At 37.6% G+C, this 18700-nt stretch overlaps 1 protein-coding gene and 1 long non-coding RNA gene across 12 annotated transcripts in view; one reads left to right on the top strand and one right to left on the bottom strand.

Moving 5' to 3' along the window:
• Dlg2 (discs large MAGUK scaffold protein 2) overlaps window positions 1-18700 on the bottom strand; it is a 1859766-nt gene that overhangs the window by 1153757 nt on the left and 687309 nt on the right. The gene's annotated exons all lie outside the window — the stretch shown is intronic.
• On the top strand, window positions 164-16792 carry LOC143267760 (uncharacterized). The gene is made up of 3 exons (XR_013043188.1): window positions 164-283; window positions 5690-5830; window positions 8792-16792. It is a non-coding gene; the product is annotated as an uncharacterized LOC143267760 (long non-coding RNA).

Below are 18700 nucleotides of genomic sequence, written 5' to 3'. Positions count from 1 at the left end.
AAGGGACAGAGAGCAAAGAAGAGTTCCCCACTATAAGGAAATTGAGGGAGGTAAAATAAATAAATATATAAATAAATAAATAAAAATAAAAGAAAGCAAGGCGCTTTGAGGAGGGTTCAAAGGAGGTGGGGCAATATTAGCATGTAAAAGGATGTGCCCGCCTACTCGCCCCAGTCACACTAGATTGTCAAGCAAGCTGAAGGGGGCTGAGATTATTCCCTCTGAAGGAAATTTTAAAAAAGAAGAAAGAAAGAAAAAAAGCCATAATGCAGTTCCCAATTTGGTAAGAAGCCAGTGGCTGGCTGCTGCAATCCAGAGTCACCGTGGGGAGCGCTGGCCCAGAGAGGTGGGAGGGAGGGGCGGGGAGAGGGAGGGAGCGGCACATGCTGCTCGCCAGCCTGGTGGCTCGCCCGCCGGGAGCCACCAAGAACTCCCTGACTTCGGTGAGAGGGCCATCCCCAAAGGATGTGACCCCGAGACCACACAGGCCCCCATGACTATTGCAGCTTCAGGGTGGACAACCTCAAAGGCTGAGTTGCTGGGAAGAGGACAGCGCCCAGCAGAGAAGGGACTGTCCTCCCCACCCCCATAGAAGAGCTGATAGGAGAAGGGGGAGGGGACAGTGGCCCGCAAAGAGATCTAGTGTAGCATTAGGTTCCAAAAGATTTTGCTAGTTAATGCCTTCTGGGTCAGCGAGTCCACTCGCTCCCTGGGTTGTAAAAGGGACCTCAGAACCAAGCCTTTATCTGATGATGACGTTTTTCTCAAATTTAAAAGGGAAGGACATTCTGCCCTCCCCCCCCCCCCCCGCATCTCGGTCTCTTAGAGGCTCCCAGAAGCCACTGAAGTGTCTGTGCTGTTCTAGAAGTATGAATGAGAAGACCAATAGATGCGTTATTGTTTGGGCTGGTTTGGTTTTGTTTTTATAACTGAGTCTGTGAAAACTGCAAAATGACTTTAAGTTAGCAAGCAGCTTACACAGCTGCAAGAGAGCTTAGTGAGGATTTTTAGAAAGTGATAAAAAAAAGTGTAAGGGGCAGGAAGTGGGTAAATGTAGAACTGTCTGAGTGCCACCTGGGTGCCTGGCACCATTCCTCACAGATGGCAGATAGAAAGAGCAAGAAGATGGCAGGTTTGGAGTAAGAAGGACCCGGGGCTGTGTATGTGGTTCTAAGTCATGGAAGGTCTGAGTGCCTTGTTTGTCTATTGATTTGTATTGTGACAATAGAGACAGATGGGGGAACAAGGTGAACAGCTGGCCATCTACTCCTGGGCTAAACCTCAGCCTCAGCACAGGGCAGCAGCAGCTCTGTTCTCCTCTTCTAAACCTTATGTTGGGTCTTACAGAACAGTCTCTCTTTCTCCTGCCATACAAAGGTAGGTTCCAAGAAAACTGATGAGAGGTAGTTAAAAAAATCAGCTTCTGATGACCCCAGGAACTTCTCCAGATTTACAGGGTTACAGCAAGAACAAAAGAACAAACAAAACCCAGAAGTTATTAGGCTAAATGCAATATCTCATAAGCCATCATTTGCCACCCCCTATTTAAAACAACTCATGTTCCTCTCGGAAGTTATTGTACACTAAACTCCATAGAATTCTTTGAATAGTAACAAAAACCACTAATTTTTCCCACCCAACATTACATTCTCATTCCTTAGGCAAGGAAGATGTCAAGAAAGACATATTTGTAATCATCCCCCAATCCCAGTAAGGGGACTCTGAGTTCTGCCTAAGACATGAAGAACATTTGCAAAGTCAGTATGGAATCCAGTATGAACAAAAATCCACAGGGGATTTACCAGAAGTTAAACCTGGTTCTAACTGAAGAGGGCAGCCATGACTTAGGCTTTGGTGTTCATACATATGGGGAGTGGGACTACTGAAAAGTGTGTGTGTGTGTGTGTGTCACTCTTAAATATACTAAGGCATATTTTAAGAAAACACTGTATGAGACGTTTTCTGTAGTCTTAAGGTTGTGTTAACAGATGAGATATACACTTTAGCATTTCCCCCTTTATTACCATAAATTATGTGAGTGTGTGAATGCTTCCACCTACAGAGTGTCTGTAACTGTGGCTGCATTTTCCAAGGGAAAATAGATTCTAAAAATGTTGTACAATATAATCCCCTTATTCATTAGCCTATAATTTGGATTTCAAACACCCCAAAAGTATTGTATGCTCTATATTGTGATGATCCAATAATATCTAACAGTCTTTCCCTGATGAATTTGCCAAGTTAAGCCTGACCTCCTATTCTAGGGCAGCATTAAAGGCTGTTACACTCAAGTTATTTCCCATTTCATAGTTTGTGCTAGCTCAGATTGATAAGGCCAAATGACAAAATACAAAGCAAAATATGTATTTCATGAACTGCTTCCATCTTTTATGCTGTTATCAAGAAAAATTCATTTATCCACATACTTCTCTCAATAAATACATATGCATTTCTGTTTATATGTGATATTTCTAGAGACATTTGATGAATGCCTTTTCTTAGTTCCTGTCTCTCAATAATAGCTCCAGAGAAAATTGAAGGGTTGAGAGAATGTAGGGGTCTGTGTCCATGACAATGAACTGCACCGTTACAGTCAGTAACACTATAGTTACAAAATGGAGGCACTGTCCCCTTAAGTATGAACACACTGTATTATTGATCTGAAAAGTACCAATTTGAAAATATACTGCATGGGGGTGTTTTGCAATATTTTTAGAGGAAATATTTTTAAGGAATGGCAGGATGTGATCTGTTCATTACAATATCAAAATAACTACCCTTATTTGGACATTTCAATGATTAGTAACAATTACAGCTCTTTCTGATAACTACCACATTCATAGAAAGTAGATTACAAATACATTTTAGTAAATATGCTACCTAACATTTCCTTCAATATTGATTCTTATTTACAAAAATAATATTATCTATAAATGAAAGCACAGTCAAATACATCTAATCTTTTATTATTGTTATTTTTCATAATAAGAAGTTGGAATAAGGTAGGAGTCAGTGATTAGTTACTTTTTTTTCTTTCTTTGATGGCCATTTTCATAGCTATTTTATTTTATGTGCATGGGTGTTTTCTGGGATGTATTCCTGTGTATCAATTGTATCACCAGGGAGTATAGAAGAGGATGTTGGATCCCTGGAAATGGGCATGATAGAGAGCTGTAAGTGGCTTTATGAGTGCTGAGAGTTGAACCCCAGTCCTCTGGAGGAGCAATCAGTGTTCAAAGTCTCTGAACCGTCTCTTCAGGCCCCCAAATATAAAGGAACTTTAAGAATCTATTTCTTTGTAATCACTTGTTTTCAGCAAATGCACATTTCTATAGTGTTTTCTATTTTATAGGGACTAATGTATTTCTTGTTCTGTGCTCTGTTATGAATTCAACAGTGTGCTGGAGCCACATCCTACTCTGTAGGGTTGACCATGTGACCTCCTAAGTCCCCATTCAGTGACACCATTCCCAGTAGTTTGGGATCAATTAAAAAGAACATTTTTACCCCACACCCTGGCAAATGCTACAGATGTGGACTTCTTTCTTTAGACAAACTTTTATCAATAGAGCACTGCCCTAAATACCGCATGCTCATTAGCCCATTATATCATTACAATCACTCAATCTTGCCAAAGGGGAAATCTGTATCATAGAAAGAATAGCTTTGCAAACCAATTGGTATACTAATCAACTAAATGAAGCAACTAATCAAAATATTTTAACGACTTTCAATCACATATATTCATTTTTCATGCTGAATGTCCTAAACAGCTTACCTCTTACTGTGGTCCATGATGCTCCATAGAAAGAAGAGCAGCCCCTATTAGGGGCATGATGTTCTTCTCATGCAAAAAGGGAAAACCCTAGATATGGAGTCATTCCTAAAACTTCACTTCAGACAACAATAATAATATCTTCCTACATACACAATTATCAGCCAAATAATATCATAGCTAATCTCACCCTGGTGAGTGGAGAAAGACCATCCTCTTAGAGGGATGGAAGAGAACAGACTGGGGTAAATAACAGTAGCCTACAACTTAGTCAGATAATAGGAATAGGGTTTGAAGCCAAGCATTGTGACTTGAGGATCCATTCTGCTTGACATTCACCAGCTAAGACTGTGCAAATTCTCATTCATTTTCTATAATACAGATTAGTGTTTCAAAGGCTTCTTCCATGAAATTCCAATGAAGAACATATTACCCAGTTTGTGGCAATACCACACTGAGCATGCCTGATCTTGCCGGGAAAATGTAAGAGATTCAAAAAGCAAGTCCAGGGGCCAATCAGACACACTAGAATTTGCCAGTAACTGCATGGTTTGAGTCTTTGACTTCTCTTCTACACTACACATAGAAGTTCACTTATTGTGCTTAAATCTTTAGTAGTAATGTTTTCATTTAACTAATAAAGCAAGTAATATAAATAAAGTATCTTTTACCATGTACTTCACTGTTACCAAAGAGATTACTCACTAATTAAACAAATTTGGTTAAAAATCAGAACAATAGAAAAGTATGTATGCTTGAGTGTTAATAATTGCATTTAAGGACCATAAAAATACTTGATCAATATAGTTAAATTTCCCAAATGGCCATTTTCTGTTGTGCAACATGGTAATGATATTACAGGGTCTCTAGAAGGTTTAAATGAGAAGATATATTAGCAAATATCTTTCACCCTTACCTGGTTTATGCTACATAGAACTTAAATTCTGGCAATTTTCTTGTATTTCTTTCAACAAATTAACAGAAAGAAATAAACCTCCTACACTTACCAAGTAATTCCAAGTCTCCAAAGGCTCTTTTTATGTTCTTTCTATGCACTTCCATGTCCCTCTTACCAATGAACACACCATCTCAGTCAGGATCTTGTCAGGTCTCACACAAACTTACTCTGATATCCCCCATACTGCTTTCACCCATCTGAGCTCTCAGTGTTCTCTCTGACTTTGGAGTCTATTGCTACTTCTCTGGCCCCCAGTATAGATCCCTCTGGACCAGTCGCATTTAATGAGTGGTTATCTTTTACTTGAGTTTCATGTAAAGCCTTTGCTCAATCTTTCCTCAAATTGTCTTGCTGTAGGATGGTACTTGAGTTAAATAGCTGAATAATAACTAATTCATTTAGGAACAAGGCAGCCATTTTGTAACTTCCAACTGGGCTCCAGGAAAACTGGTGTTGATTTTTATCTCCTCATCCATCCTGTTGTAGTTTCATTACTGTTGCTATGATAAAACACCTGACAAAAACAATTTTGGGAAGAAGGGGTCTCTTTACATTATAAATCTAGATTAGAGTCTATCACTGTGGGGAGGTCAAGGCAGGAACTCTAGGCTAGTCACATGATATCCCAGAGCAGAGAGGGAACAAGACACATGCATGCCCAATGCTCTACTAGCTTTCTTTGCTCTTAAACAATACAGGACCCCATACCAGGGAAAGTTGCCACCTACTTTTAGTATTCCCACTTCAGTTGAAGCAATCAAAACACCACCTCCCTCAGACATGCCCACAAAAAAATTTAATCTATACAATCACTCATTGAGACTTTCCCCAGGTGATTTCTGTGTTGTGTCAAGTTGACAAACTATCACCCTATCCCCAGTCTCCTACTTGTAAGGTTCAGGCCTATTACCGAAGAAAGGATCATGCACTGAGCATAATCAATTTTGGCATTTTAGGAGCAAGTTTTCTGAAAACGTCATTGTCTTCGTCTCCAATGTGGCAGCTCAGTATGTTGAGTTCCACAGTCATCATGGTCATCACTTTGGCATTTTTGCTATTCAAAGAGCAACTTCAAAACATTATCCTCTGAGGCACCGGTAAGAATATCTTTAGCAGCAAAATTCAGCTTAAACATAAAGAATTCATAGGTCTTGTTGGTCACCAATTGTTTTGTTCTAATTTTGATATTGAAAAAGTAGTATCTGTGTCTTGGTTTCCAATTCTTGGTTTTGACACTTGCTGAGTAACTTGGATTTGGTCACTTAGACTCTTTGGTAATTTCCTCCTTCACTGAAAGAGGGGAGGAGTTCATTGTATTACAGTGTATGAGTAGTAGGATTCCTATGCAGATTACAAAAAAGATCACATGAAAAAGTACCTATTAAAAAAAATCTCACCTCATATGCATTAGTGTTTAATAATATACATTTGCTCACTCACTCATTCTCTTATTCACTCATCCAGTACACACCAAAATTAGCCAAAAAAATCCCCAACAATTTCAAATGAGCATCTACCAAATACAGCAAAATTCCTGTGAAGCAACAATTCTATTTTTATAGTGCACTTGCCCATCTGTGAAACAAAGACAAATTTTTCATTGTCAGAAGAAAAAAAAACTAAATCAAGAGTTCAACTTAGAGAACAGTAATTCATGGGAAGGCTGCAACAAAAACATGGCTCATTTTAAATGGTTTCATATTGTCTCCAAGTGCTCCTCTACTGCAAATAGACTCTCCTTATCAGCTGCCTTTCATTCTAACAATAGATGCTTGGCTAGCTGTATGAACTAAATGAGGTGACTTACTTAGCAAAGAATGCCACTCTATCATATTGTAAACAGGGGCCCTAAGCTAATCATCCCAAATGAAATGAAATGATTATTCAGTGAAACAATTGCTCCCTTGAAGCTGTAAGGCATCAGATCTCTCTCACAATCACATACCACAAACTTAAGATATGACACAATTATCTCTTTTAATATGCTGTACACATTGTAGTTAAAGTCCAAGATGGCTCTAAATTTTAAGTATAACCTTGCTAGGTTCTCATTCCCTGTCTACTTAAAGTAAGATCTTTGTGGAAAGAAAAAACAAAATCATCTTTTGTGTTAGTGTGTGGCTTACTCATGTTATAAGAATGCAAAATTATTCTTTTATTATGATAGTCAATGTCAAGTATAATGCATTAGAAGATCCAATTATGTTTGCTAAACTTGTCAGCCTCTGACTGTAGAAAAACCTTTGCTTGGTTGGTTCATAATGTCAACACATCATCTCCTGCTTTTGGTATGCAATTACTATTCACTCATTTATTCATTCAAAAATATCCTGTGTGTGCGTGTGGCATATGTGCATATACAGTTATGTGCACCTAGGCATGTTCATGCATAGGCCAGAGGTGAACATCAGGTGTCTTCTACCTCTCTATGTCTCAGTTTTTGATAAAGGGTTGTTGAAGAACCTGGAGGTTGTCAATTCACCAAGGCTAACAAGACAAGACCCTGGATTATTCCTTTCTCCATTGCTAGGATGAAGGGTACCATGGTATGACCAGAGTTTCACATGGGTATGGGGATCTGAACTTATGCCTTCATTCTCACATAGCAAACACATGGTTGACTACCCAGCCCTTTAACAAATATTTTTGAGTCAATACTATGTGCTATTTACTGTAGTAAAGTTGGAGCACAGTGGTGAGGATGTTAGTTATCAGTACAGTCCTGGTCTTGTGTAGGTGACAGATCAGTGGAAAAGGCAGATTGGTAAGAGACCCTTGAAGAAAGCTACCTGGCTCTCAAGTGATAAGAACCAAGTAGAGACCCGAAGAAAGAGTGGAAATGACTTGGTAAGGTAACTCAAGTAGAAAAGATAGAGTACATATACAAATATTTGATCATCAGCAAATTGGGAATATAGAATGGACTGTGATCACAATGCAATCATGGGGATACAGGAAAGAAGAGGAAATCTTAAGTGAGTCAAGGCTAAAAGGAACATAGATGTCAGACTATGCATTTATATTTAACATTATTTTATTCTAAAAGTCTAGAGCACCTATTAAGGAATACATTTTAAAGAAGATATATTGAAGTAAAGCCTACAATAAACTATAAACATATAGGATGCAAAGCTTGATATTTCAATACATGAACACATCCAGGAAACCATAAGCACAAACAACACTGGAGACACAGCATCACCTTCAAATGTATGCTCAGGCCTCTTGCATCTCAGATCCTCAACACAGATACATCTCCTATAAGAAGTTGAATACTTTAGTTATTAGAATGTCAAGACATAAAAATGCCAAAATATCAGATTAATAGGGAAGGAAACTAAAATTGAGCCACAATGAGGTTGCTCTGGACAACCATAAAATGGCTAAGATTAGAGTTTGGTAGCTCCAAATGTTGAGTAGGATGGGTGACACTCAACTCTCAAATAATGCTGATGGGACTGTCAAGTGATTTCTCACAGCCACTTTGAGAAAACAGTTTGGCATTTCTTAGAGTTAAGTGTGAATGCACCATATACTCAGCCATCTATTTCTAGATGCTCATAAGAGAGGGAAGCATCTCCACTCAGACATGTACACTAATGTTCATAACAGCTCTTTTTCATAACACCCCAAACTAAAATTACTACATGTATGTCAGAAGGTAAATATATAAATTACATAACCTGAATTAGAAAAACTTTACATCATTATTCGAGTTAAAAGTGAACCAATTGCATAAGTCCACTCACTGATACAAAAATCTAGAAAATAAAAGTTAATGCATAATGATAGGAAGAATCTTACTATTTCCTAGGCCAAAGACAAACCAAGAGATTAAAAGGGGCAAGTGTAACCACTTAAGTTTAATTATAAATTACATGACATCTTTCATTATATATAAACTGTACCTCAATAATATTCATTAAAATCTTAGGGTGTTTTGGATTTGAAATCGAGGAATTAAAATAATATACTAGAGAAATTATCAAGTGCCAATAACAGATCTTTTTATTAAGGTAATTCTCTAATTATTTCTTTCTTTTCATTTTGTTTTTCAGGATAAGTAAAAAGCCCTATTCTGTTTGCCAAGATCACTTAAGCAGTTATTTGTTCATTTGTATCATGTTTATGTGAGATTTAAAAATATTTTGTATGATCAGAAAAGGATTCAGCCTAATTTTTTATCCTGTGTTTGTTTACATGTTAGTGTACTTGTTGTGTGTGTGTGTGTGTATGTGTGTGCATGTGTGTGGAGGCCAGAGGTCAATGTTGAGTGTTTTCCACTACCACTATTCCTTGTTTTTTTTTTTTTTCACTGAATTTTGACTCACCAATATTTTAGACTGGCTGGCCTGTAATCCCCATAGATCTCCCTGTCTCCATCCCCTTACAAGCACACATGAGTCCATGCTCTTGGTACATGGGTACTGAGAATCCAAATTCATCTTCTCATTATTATGTAGCAAACATGATACTCACTGAGCCATTTCCCCAACCCCAAGGTAAGAGCAAAGTTTTAAAGCTGAAAATGCATACTGATGAAGCAGTATGAATCTGACTGAAGAATGGATTACTTGGATAAGGGACATAGAATTATTTCCCACATCTCACAGGAAAATAAAAACAAAAGGTAGAAGTAGTCATTTCACATAGAGCAGTACAAAACTAACGTAGTAAACAAAAGTGCCTCACTTTTATAGATAATGTTGCATTTAAATAATGCTTTATTCTGGGCTGGAGAGATGGCTCAGAGGTTAAGAGCACCAACTGCTCTTCCAGAGGTCCTGAGTTCAATTCCCAGCAACCACATGGTGGCTCACAACCATCTGTAATCAGATCTGGTGCCCTCTTCTGTATACATGATAAATAAATAAATCTTTAAAAAAAAATAATAATGCTTTATTTTACCCAATAATCACATTATTCTAAAGGCTGAATACAGCCTCCTGGAATCTTTTATAGAAACAACAGAAGTTTTGTGTGGTTCAAGCCCTAGCTAAGCTGTACAGTGTATTTTCTCTGTGACACTGATTACATTCTCAGCCTTACAATGCAAGGGTCTATTCTATATCTACCTCAAATTCAAGGAGGTGGAAGATTATGACTACCATTGTTTCTAATGGCATCCACTAAAGAAAAAAGACACTGGAAGCTAGGAGTAAAGAGCATATCTGTATCCATGTAACCCATTGACTGGGGACAAATGTGTTTTTTACCTTAGCTTCTTCATGTGTAAAGTAAGAGTTAGAAAGATGTTTAACATAAAATCTTTAAGAAGCTAAATTATTTAATATACGAAGTGCCCTAAAATACTTCTTATCAGATACTGAGTATGCTAACTGTTGTTATTACATTCTAATTATTATTATGATTATTATTTGCATTACCATTGTACATTAATTATGCACAAAGTTCTATTGAATCTTTAAGAATTAATTTAAATAACGTCCCTTTGAAGATTTTGCTGCTCTTCCATTCAAACAGCATCCCACCAACAAGGTACTTTGGATTTTATGCATGTTCCTATATAAAACATAGAACAAAGTTGTGTGCTTAGGCTCTATAATACATATCATGGATTAATATTAAGCAAGATAGACAGAAATAAAACCCTACCCTCATTAAGCCAATTTCCCAACAGAATAGCGAACAATTACAAAGATTCAAGACTGGTTAGGGACTGATCAGGGGTAAATCTAAGGTACAAATCCATCTTCATTGTTCTAAACCCCTCATTCTTCATGCTTCCATATGCTGTGTTTCAGTGAATTTCATTTATTTTTGCTACCAGTTTGCATAAGTCTTTTTCCCAACTTATGTTCAATTGATGCTCAAGAGTTATTCGTGTAATCAATCATTCAAATAAACAAATGAGAAAGTAAAATAGAATATATATAGCTTTTAGTAACTTTTTTTCATTAGGAGAGATTTTTACTGCTGGTAAGGAAAATGTAGTCTAATGTAGAATGCACAAGAAAGGCACATTTAAGTCCTTATTTAAATGGTTTCTGTTCTCAAAATCATATTCTTCATCAAATAAAATCAGATTTTTGGAGAAAACAAAGCTGATAGACCATGAAGCCATAATCCTACCCAAAGAACTACAGGCAACTGAGGAATGTGAGAAGAGGAGAAATAGTCTTCCCCAGAGAAGAACACACCAATTGGTTATCTGACACCAAATGGTCAGCTCTGAAAACCTATGTACGAGTCACATTATACAGAATATATGCATATAACAACAACTAATGGAAAAAGAAACTACAAATTTGAAAAATCAAGGAAAGGTATTTGGAGGGTTTGGAGGGGGAGAAAGGGAAGGAGAAATGATGTAACTATATTATCATCTCAAAAATAAAATAAATACTTCTTAAAGTAAGTTATTTTAAAGCATAGACATCAATGTCAAGTGAGATTGGGCTAACAGGGATCAATACTCAAATAATTATAGCAGGTAAGGCTGTAATGGGTGTAACCCATGTTATTGATAATTAGCAATCTCTAAGGCAAGTCGGATTTCATTTTTAATAAAAAGCTATTATCCTACCTTCACTTCTGTTGCTGTGATAAAATACCCTGACACAAAGAAACTTAGGGAAGAAAGGATTTATTGGGCTCACAGTTCCAAGTTGTAGTCCATCATTGCAGAGAAGTTAAGGCAGAACTTAAGGCAGCTGGTCACATCCACAGGCAAGAGCTGAGAATCACTGAATGCATGCTGACTTGTGTTCAGCAACTTCTCTTTTAAGACCAAAACACAACCCCAGGGAGCAGTGCTGTTCACAATAGGCATTGCTTCCCACCTCAATTAACATAATCAAGCGGATTCCCCATACATTCAGACATGCCCAACACAGGCCAACCTGATCTAGACAGTTCTTCATTAATGTGGTCTTTGTCGGTGATTCTAGAATGGGTTAAGTTGACAGTTAAGATCAATCATCACAAAGAGATTTTTACTATATTTTTATTTAGTAATTTATCTTCTCAAAAGCTTTGGGACAATAAATTCATATCATCTCTTTGTCACCACTCTTAGAGATCAGGAAGTTCTATATTGATTGGTACCTCTGAGGCATCTTGGAGAGACTGCTTGATCTGCCCACTATTTAGTAAGAATGATCAAAAATTGGTTGTTTCTATTTACTTATATTCTGTTTTCTTATATTCTTTCTTGTTTGTCACACCTATTCCTTTCATGATGATTAATTTTAAGTAAGGCATTGATATTGTAAGAAGAGAGGAGGTAGTTAGTGTATAATTAGCATGGGGAACCAAAGAGATTGTCATTAATTAGCCTGAGTAGGACAAGAGAGATGTTTAGTGACATGATATTAGATTGAGGTCTTAGGGAAAAGAAAGAACTTGGTATCTGGATAAGTCAGAATTAACTTCATCTAGAGAATAGCTTCATGTGCTCATCAAAAGAAGACATTTCATACAGTTGAATCACATGTTGTTGATGTGAAGTTATTGCATAAGAAGTTAGATGGGTGGATTTTATTGAGGTGTAAAAGTGTAGATGTTTTATTTTTGTCAGTATATAGAAAACTACAAATAATAACAAAACAACAATAAGCACAGATGAAATGATCATCAATGAACTGTTAATTTTGAAAACAAATCAAATCACTGAAACCTGAATTAGACAATATGTAATTTCTACCTATAGAAATAGCTAAGATTGGGCAACCCTTTTAACTCTAGCACAATGCACTTGAGGTGCAGCTGGAATTGGAAAATATAGGTCTTGTGACACCTTTTTGAATGTTCTTTCTCGTGTGCCATGCTGTAGCAAATTTCAATATGAAAAAAATTCTGTAAATTTAACTGAAAAAAAGATATTTTCTGCAAACTTCTCCTATATGAATACAGTTTTTCAGGAAGAACTTTTCACTTCCAGCTGAACTAATTACAGAATTTATAGTACTGTGTCCAAGAAAAAAAAAGTAGCAGTAGCAGTTTTCTACTTAAAAAATAAAACCTAAACATTTTAAAACCAAAATACTAAACCAAATGAGATTTGAAGAAGCAAAGTCAAGTTCCCACCTGAGCTAATGTTGCCATGTTCTTTCCAACTAAGACAAGAACAACATAAAGATTTTGAAAAAGCACTCTTTTGTAACCAGGTACAACTCAAAAACAAATGTGAAATAAAGACAATTCAGCATCTGAAAGGGGAAAACCAGAAGACTGCCTACAGAAGTTTCTGCTGTCTAGATCCTGAATTTAAAGAAAACAATGTGCATATATATAAAACCCTGCAAAACATAATAAAAAGAGCTCTGTCTTCCAGTTTTCCACATGGAATGCTTAAGCATGTCGAGTTCTATAAATGTGAACGGACTGGTCACTGCCTACCAAACAAATGAGGTGTGCATAAATGAGATGCTGCCTTTGCTTTAATGAGCTTAGATGGTAGATGAGACAGAGCAGAAAATCATAAAAATGGGTAGAGAGTTGTAGTTGGGAGAGATATGCTTGGGGAAACATTGGGGATAAATCGGATTCTGTAAAGAAAGAGAACAAAAGAGAAAAGAAACATAAAGGAAGGAAGAAAAGTCAAGGATGTCACTAGCTGCTCTAGTTATTTACTGGATTCCAGAAAGTAGCTCAGTAAAAGGAAGTCTTTGCTATTGTATGAAGCCAGAAATTAGAATAACCTATTACTTTATATTAGGACTTAGAGGTGATCTTAAATCTGCTCTTGATCTTCTTTTAGCCCAGACTAAATCAGATTGAAAAGCATGGTATTTTCATTTTAGTATTAGAAATCCAACTGTCAATGTACTTAGTTGAACTGTAAGCCAGAAGAAGTTTCTGAACTCTGACACTCAGTTCTGCTTCTACAACTAGAAAGTAAGATGAATAGAAAAAGATCTAATGAGATAAGGTAGATTCCAAAGAGTTCTGTATCACACTGTGATGTATAAGAATTGGTGATGTGACCTAGCCTACTTGTTTCTTAGTCTGGGCATGCCAATTTTCCAGCAGCTGTAACTTAGAGAACTCCCAACTCAAAGTTCCTTTAACAATAACGTCAGTTGGCCACAAATACCAAGACTGACAATGCAAAGTGTTCAGGTTCATTGTCCATCACTGGCATGGCCTCCCTCTATATAAGAATGTTATATACTTATGCAGGTTGCAAGATAGCCATGGAAGTACTGGAGTTCATTTGCAAGAACAGCAAATTGGGAAAAAGGATTGGTGGCATCCATATGGTCTTTGAAAAGATTAGTTATAAGTTATCCAGGTAACTCTGTGGAAATCCATCTTAGCACAATATAAAGTCCAAGCAAAGTGCATAGTCAGTCCACACACTGTAATTGTCATAGGAAAGTCTTTGGTTTACTATAGACAGGTTGGGCCAGTCCTTGATTTGACTAGGCCACTCTCAGTTTCCTATGACACTTGGGTCTGGTTGTATAGGAATAAATATTTAAATTGAACTTTCAATTAATAAACTTGCAAGCACATGAATTATTTGATAAAGTGTTCCAGAAAGCTATGGCAATGAATGTAATTTCCTTTTTTACCAGAAATAAACAAAACAAAAAAAAAAAAACAAGCAATTTACTGGAAACATTGCCATTGTGTTTAAATTACATAATTTTTCAGACATATTTATACAACCTGTTCACATATGCAGACTGACGTCACAGTAAAAGTGCATTTGCTGTGATAGAAGTAAATCTTAGCTGTTGCTTCAAAGGAAGTGGTAATTATGAGGCATGAGGAAAAACACAGCCTCCACAGTCAGGTGAACATGAATTTGAATTCTATCTCAGTGCACTAGAAATACGCTTACAGGCAATTTATTGAGACATTTCAACCCTTTTTACAACAAAATGGAAATACTATTGTCAAACACATAGAATCGTTATAAAAATGAAGTGAAACAGCTTAATATAAAAACACTTCCTTGCACCAAGGTACTCAGAAAATACCATTTCAGATCTCCCTGGCTGCCCCTTTCCCTTCTCTGTCCCTCAAGTCCCTATGTGTGAATTTAGTTCAAATCACTGAAACCTGAAACTATTATATGACACATAGTTTTATACACTAATTTGGGTGATGGCATTCAAAATGGTCAGTCTATGCCTCTTGTCATCAAAAACTTTATACCGAAATGAATGATGACATAAACATCGTAGTAATTGCCAGATACAAGGCAGAGCAGAAGGAGTTCGGGAGGAGGCAGCAGTCAGTTTCCATCACTCCACTGTAGACTCTTGTCACCTGCCCCCTTAAAATGAGGCTGAGTGCCATGCCTCCTCTCTGAGCGCACAATGTAGGCTGCCATTCCCCTGTTCCGACAGTGCTGATGATCTCTCTACAACCAGCTTCCTGTGGTTTCTGAAGTAGAATCAAAGACACCTGACAGGGCAACATCTGCTCTCAGACTGCACAGCTGCAGGGAGAGCTCATCGGGATGCCAGCATAGAAGGTTGTGTATGAGGAAACTTGTTCATTTTCAGAGACAACATGTTTGGGAGAGGTGCACAGATTAGATTGCCCAGCATTTTCTTCTAGGGCTCCACACAAGCCAGCTAGTCTTCACTATGCCCTTCTAAATAACAAACATGATGGAATCTAATCAAGAGTTGTATCTTTCTCTCAGCTTGTTACATGTGTGTATGCTGAATACAGTGTCTATACCAATAACTACAATGAGATACTGAGAACAGTGAAATAATGATTAGCATTGTAAAATTTTATATACCTTTTCACAGGGAGATGAGCACACATTTGCAGGTTTACTTACTGGGTAAATTTTCATTGAGCTGTTACCACGTGCTATCAGAGACTATAAACATGAGCATGTCATGTACTCATTTGGCAATTTATTATCTTGTTTGAGTGCACCCTTCTAAAAGTAATCTGATGCATGACTAAGTACTGGTTCCTCATCCCCAAGAATGTGTGTGTGTGGGGGGTGGGGGGTCATTTTTACTCTTGTATACAGTGAAGCAGCAAAGGCTAACAGACTACAAGTTAGCTCTGTGGACTTGCTTACCGGGCTCTCTTTAAGGTCAGTGCCCTCATTTCTAAAACACTTGCCTGCCAAGCAGACTTTGAAAGGTCAAAGATCACCTTCCTCTGGAGAAATAAAGAAAATGTTATGCCAGATTTTCTATTAGCTTAAAAAAGAGGTGGCAGAGGAGTACTTGAAATGATCTTCTGAGCCTTACAGCACACCACTCCCTTGCGTATTTGCTAAGTGCTTGCCAACTAGAATTTTTATTGCTCTTCAAATAAACCTTGTCCCTTCAAGATTCCAGGATTTTGTGAACACTGTCCCATGTATCTGTAAAGTCTTTCCAATCTTATAAACATCTTTTTCATAATTAATGTGAAAACACAACTTCTGTACTTCTCAATGAATCAAGGACAAGACCTGACTGTAATCAACCTCTAGAACCCTAATAACAGCCCTGGGCTATGCATATTTGTATAATTCCTATACTGAATTAAGGAAATTAAGGCTTCAGAGTGGGTTCCTCCCAGGCAGTAAATTAATCTCAATTTTTGTCCTTCTTCCTGCTGTTTATTCCCACTACGTGTCTAGAACTCCACCAGGCATGTTGTGGTACTGGCAACACGCAGTCAGTGCCGACCCGAACGTTCACAGTGGCAGTAATTGGGGGGTGTCTTTGTTACTGCTTTGTAAAATCCTACCCCAGGAACAGTGCTTGTATACAATGTGTATTCAGACAAATATTTTCTGAATGAACTACTGAAAAAGTATGTATTCAAGGAAATATACTTCATTGTGAACAGCCAAAAAGAGGGACAGTGAAGTATGATGTGACGTCAGCTGTTCAATTCTGTGTCCCAAAACAATATTAAGATTTAGAGTCAAACTCTTTTTTGTTGTTGTTGTCTTTCCAGACAGGGTTTTTCTGTGTAGCTTTGTGCCTTTCCTGGATCTCGCTCTGTAGACCAGGCTGGCCTCGAATTTATAGAGGTCCCCCTGCCTCTTGCCTCTTGCCTCCTGAGTGCTAGGATTAAAGGTATGCGCCACCACCACCCAGCTAGAGTCAAAATCTTTAAGCCACTGGATTTAGTCTTTCTGTTAACAAATACGCACGCCTTTAATCCCAGCACTCGGGAGGCAGAGCCAGGCGGATCTCTGTGAGTTCGAGGCCAGCCTGGGCTACCGAGTGAGCTCCAGGGAAGGCGCAAAGCTACACAGAGAAACCCTGTCTTGAAAAACCAAAAAAAAAAAAAAGAAAAAAGAAAAAAGAAATAAATAAAACTTGTTTTTTCAAGAATTTGCCTAATTCTTTATTGCGAAAACTGATATATGTAAGTTATATATCCATAAAGAGTTTTGTTTATAAAATTACTAAAATATCATATACCAACCATATTCTTATGTTTATAATGGAATTAACTCCTGCAAGGACTATAAATCTCTGAAACTGACTTTTCTCTTCATCATTTGCCATTTCAGTCACACCAATCATGGTGCTTTGTGAGAGTATGAAATATTTTGACTTTAGGAAGATATAAAATTGAACAGCAAGCCATAGTTCATCAAGGATTTTAAATTGCACCTGCAGCAGACACTAGAATATGTAACACCTGTGGCTTTGCCGCCTCACTTTGTGTAAAATGTTGTTAAGAAGACCCTTTCCACAATCCAATTTGCTTTAGTACCTAATTAACACTGTCTAGTAGCTTCTGGATTCGATAAGTGAGAAAGATAAAGGCTACAATACTCAACCCAGACATTGTAGTATCCAATTAAATCAAGAATTTCCTTGTTCTCAGTAATATTTTTCTAACTGATGGCAGAATGAATGCCAGTAATAAAGCAGGTATGGAGTAGATAATTAGAGGACAATATATATAATTAGACAGCTGAGTTATTTATACTTTAGAGGAATTAATGGGCAAATTCATTTTCCATCACAACTGCATTACAGATGAAAGGACGTGTGGATTCTAAAACGACAAGAAAATATGAATGCCTAAGATGCTGAAGAGGAAGGATGAACACTAATTAGCCACCACCATCAGTACAGCTAAGCTACTCAGCATTTGTACTTTGACATGAAATTGAAACAACAAACATGTCGTCTTCATTTTTAGCACAGATAAACTGAAATTCACAAAACTTCTGTGACTTTGCTAGGATTCCGAATAACAAGAAAGTGGTAGTGTTTTTGTGATTATAAAAATCTTAGACATTATTTATGATAATCAAGGAGTGAAGGGGACAGATTTAGAACAGAAGCCCTGTGGTGGTATTGTGTTCCCCAAAATATTGTGCACCCTAATAAACTTATCTGGGGTCAAAGAACAGAACAGCCACTAGATACCAAGGCTAGAAAATGGTGGCACTCACACCTTTAATCCTAGCATTCCAGAGGCAGAAATCCCTCTGGATCTCTGTGAACTCAAGGCCACATTGGAAACAGCCAGGCATGGTGACACACACCTTTAATCCCAAGAAGTGAGCCTTTAATCCCAGGGAGTAATGGCAGAAAGCAGAAAGATATATAAGGCTTGAAGACCAGAAACTAGAAGCATTCGGCTGCTTAAGCTTTTAGGCTTTGAGCAGCACAGCTCAGCTGAGATTCATTCTGGATGAGGACTGAGAGGCTTCCAGTCTGAGGAAACAGGATTAGCTGAGGAATTAGCAAGGTGAGGTAGCTGTGGTTTGTTCTGCTTCTCTGATCTTCCAGCGGTCACCTCAATACCTGGCTCCAGGTTTGTTTTTATTAATAAGACCACTTAAGATTCATGCTATAAAGCCCTACTCTTGAAGAGAGAAAAAACTCTCTGCCTATACAGTGATGTCCTGGAGGGATCTCTGAACAAATCAGTAAGTATTATGGAAATACACACTGTCTCTCAGGCTCTATGCCTGCTGTCTCTGTTTCTCTGTCTGCCTCTCTCTGCCTGCCTGTCTGTCTGTCTGTCTGTCTGTCTCTCTCTCTCTCTCTCTCTCTCTC

The sequence above is a fragment of the Peromyscus maniculatus genome, chromosome 1 (genome assembly GCF_049852395.1).
Source record: "Peromyscus maniculatus bairdii isolate BWxNUB_F1_BW_parent chromosome 1, HU_Pman_BW_mat_3.1, whole genome shotgun sequence".
NCBI classification, from domain to species: Eukaryota; Metazoa; Chordata; class Mammalia; order Rodentia; family Cricetidae; genus Peromyscus; species Peromyscus maniculatus.
The sequence above is the reverse complement of the archived record's forward strand: the minus strand, read 5'-3'. Positions and strand labels throughout refer to the sequence as shown.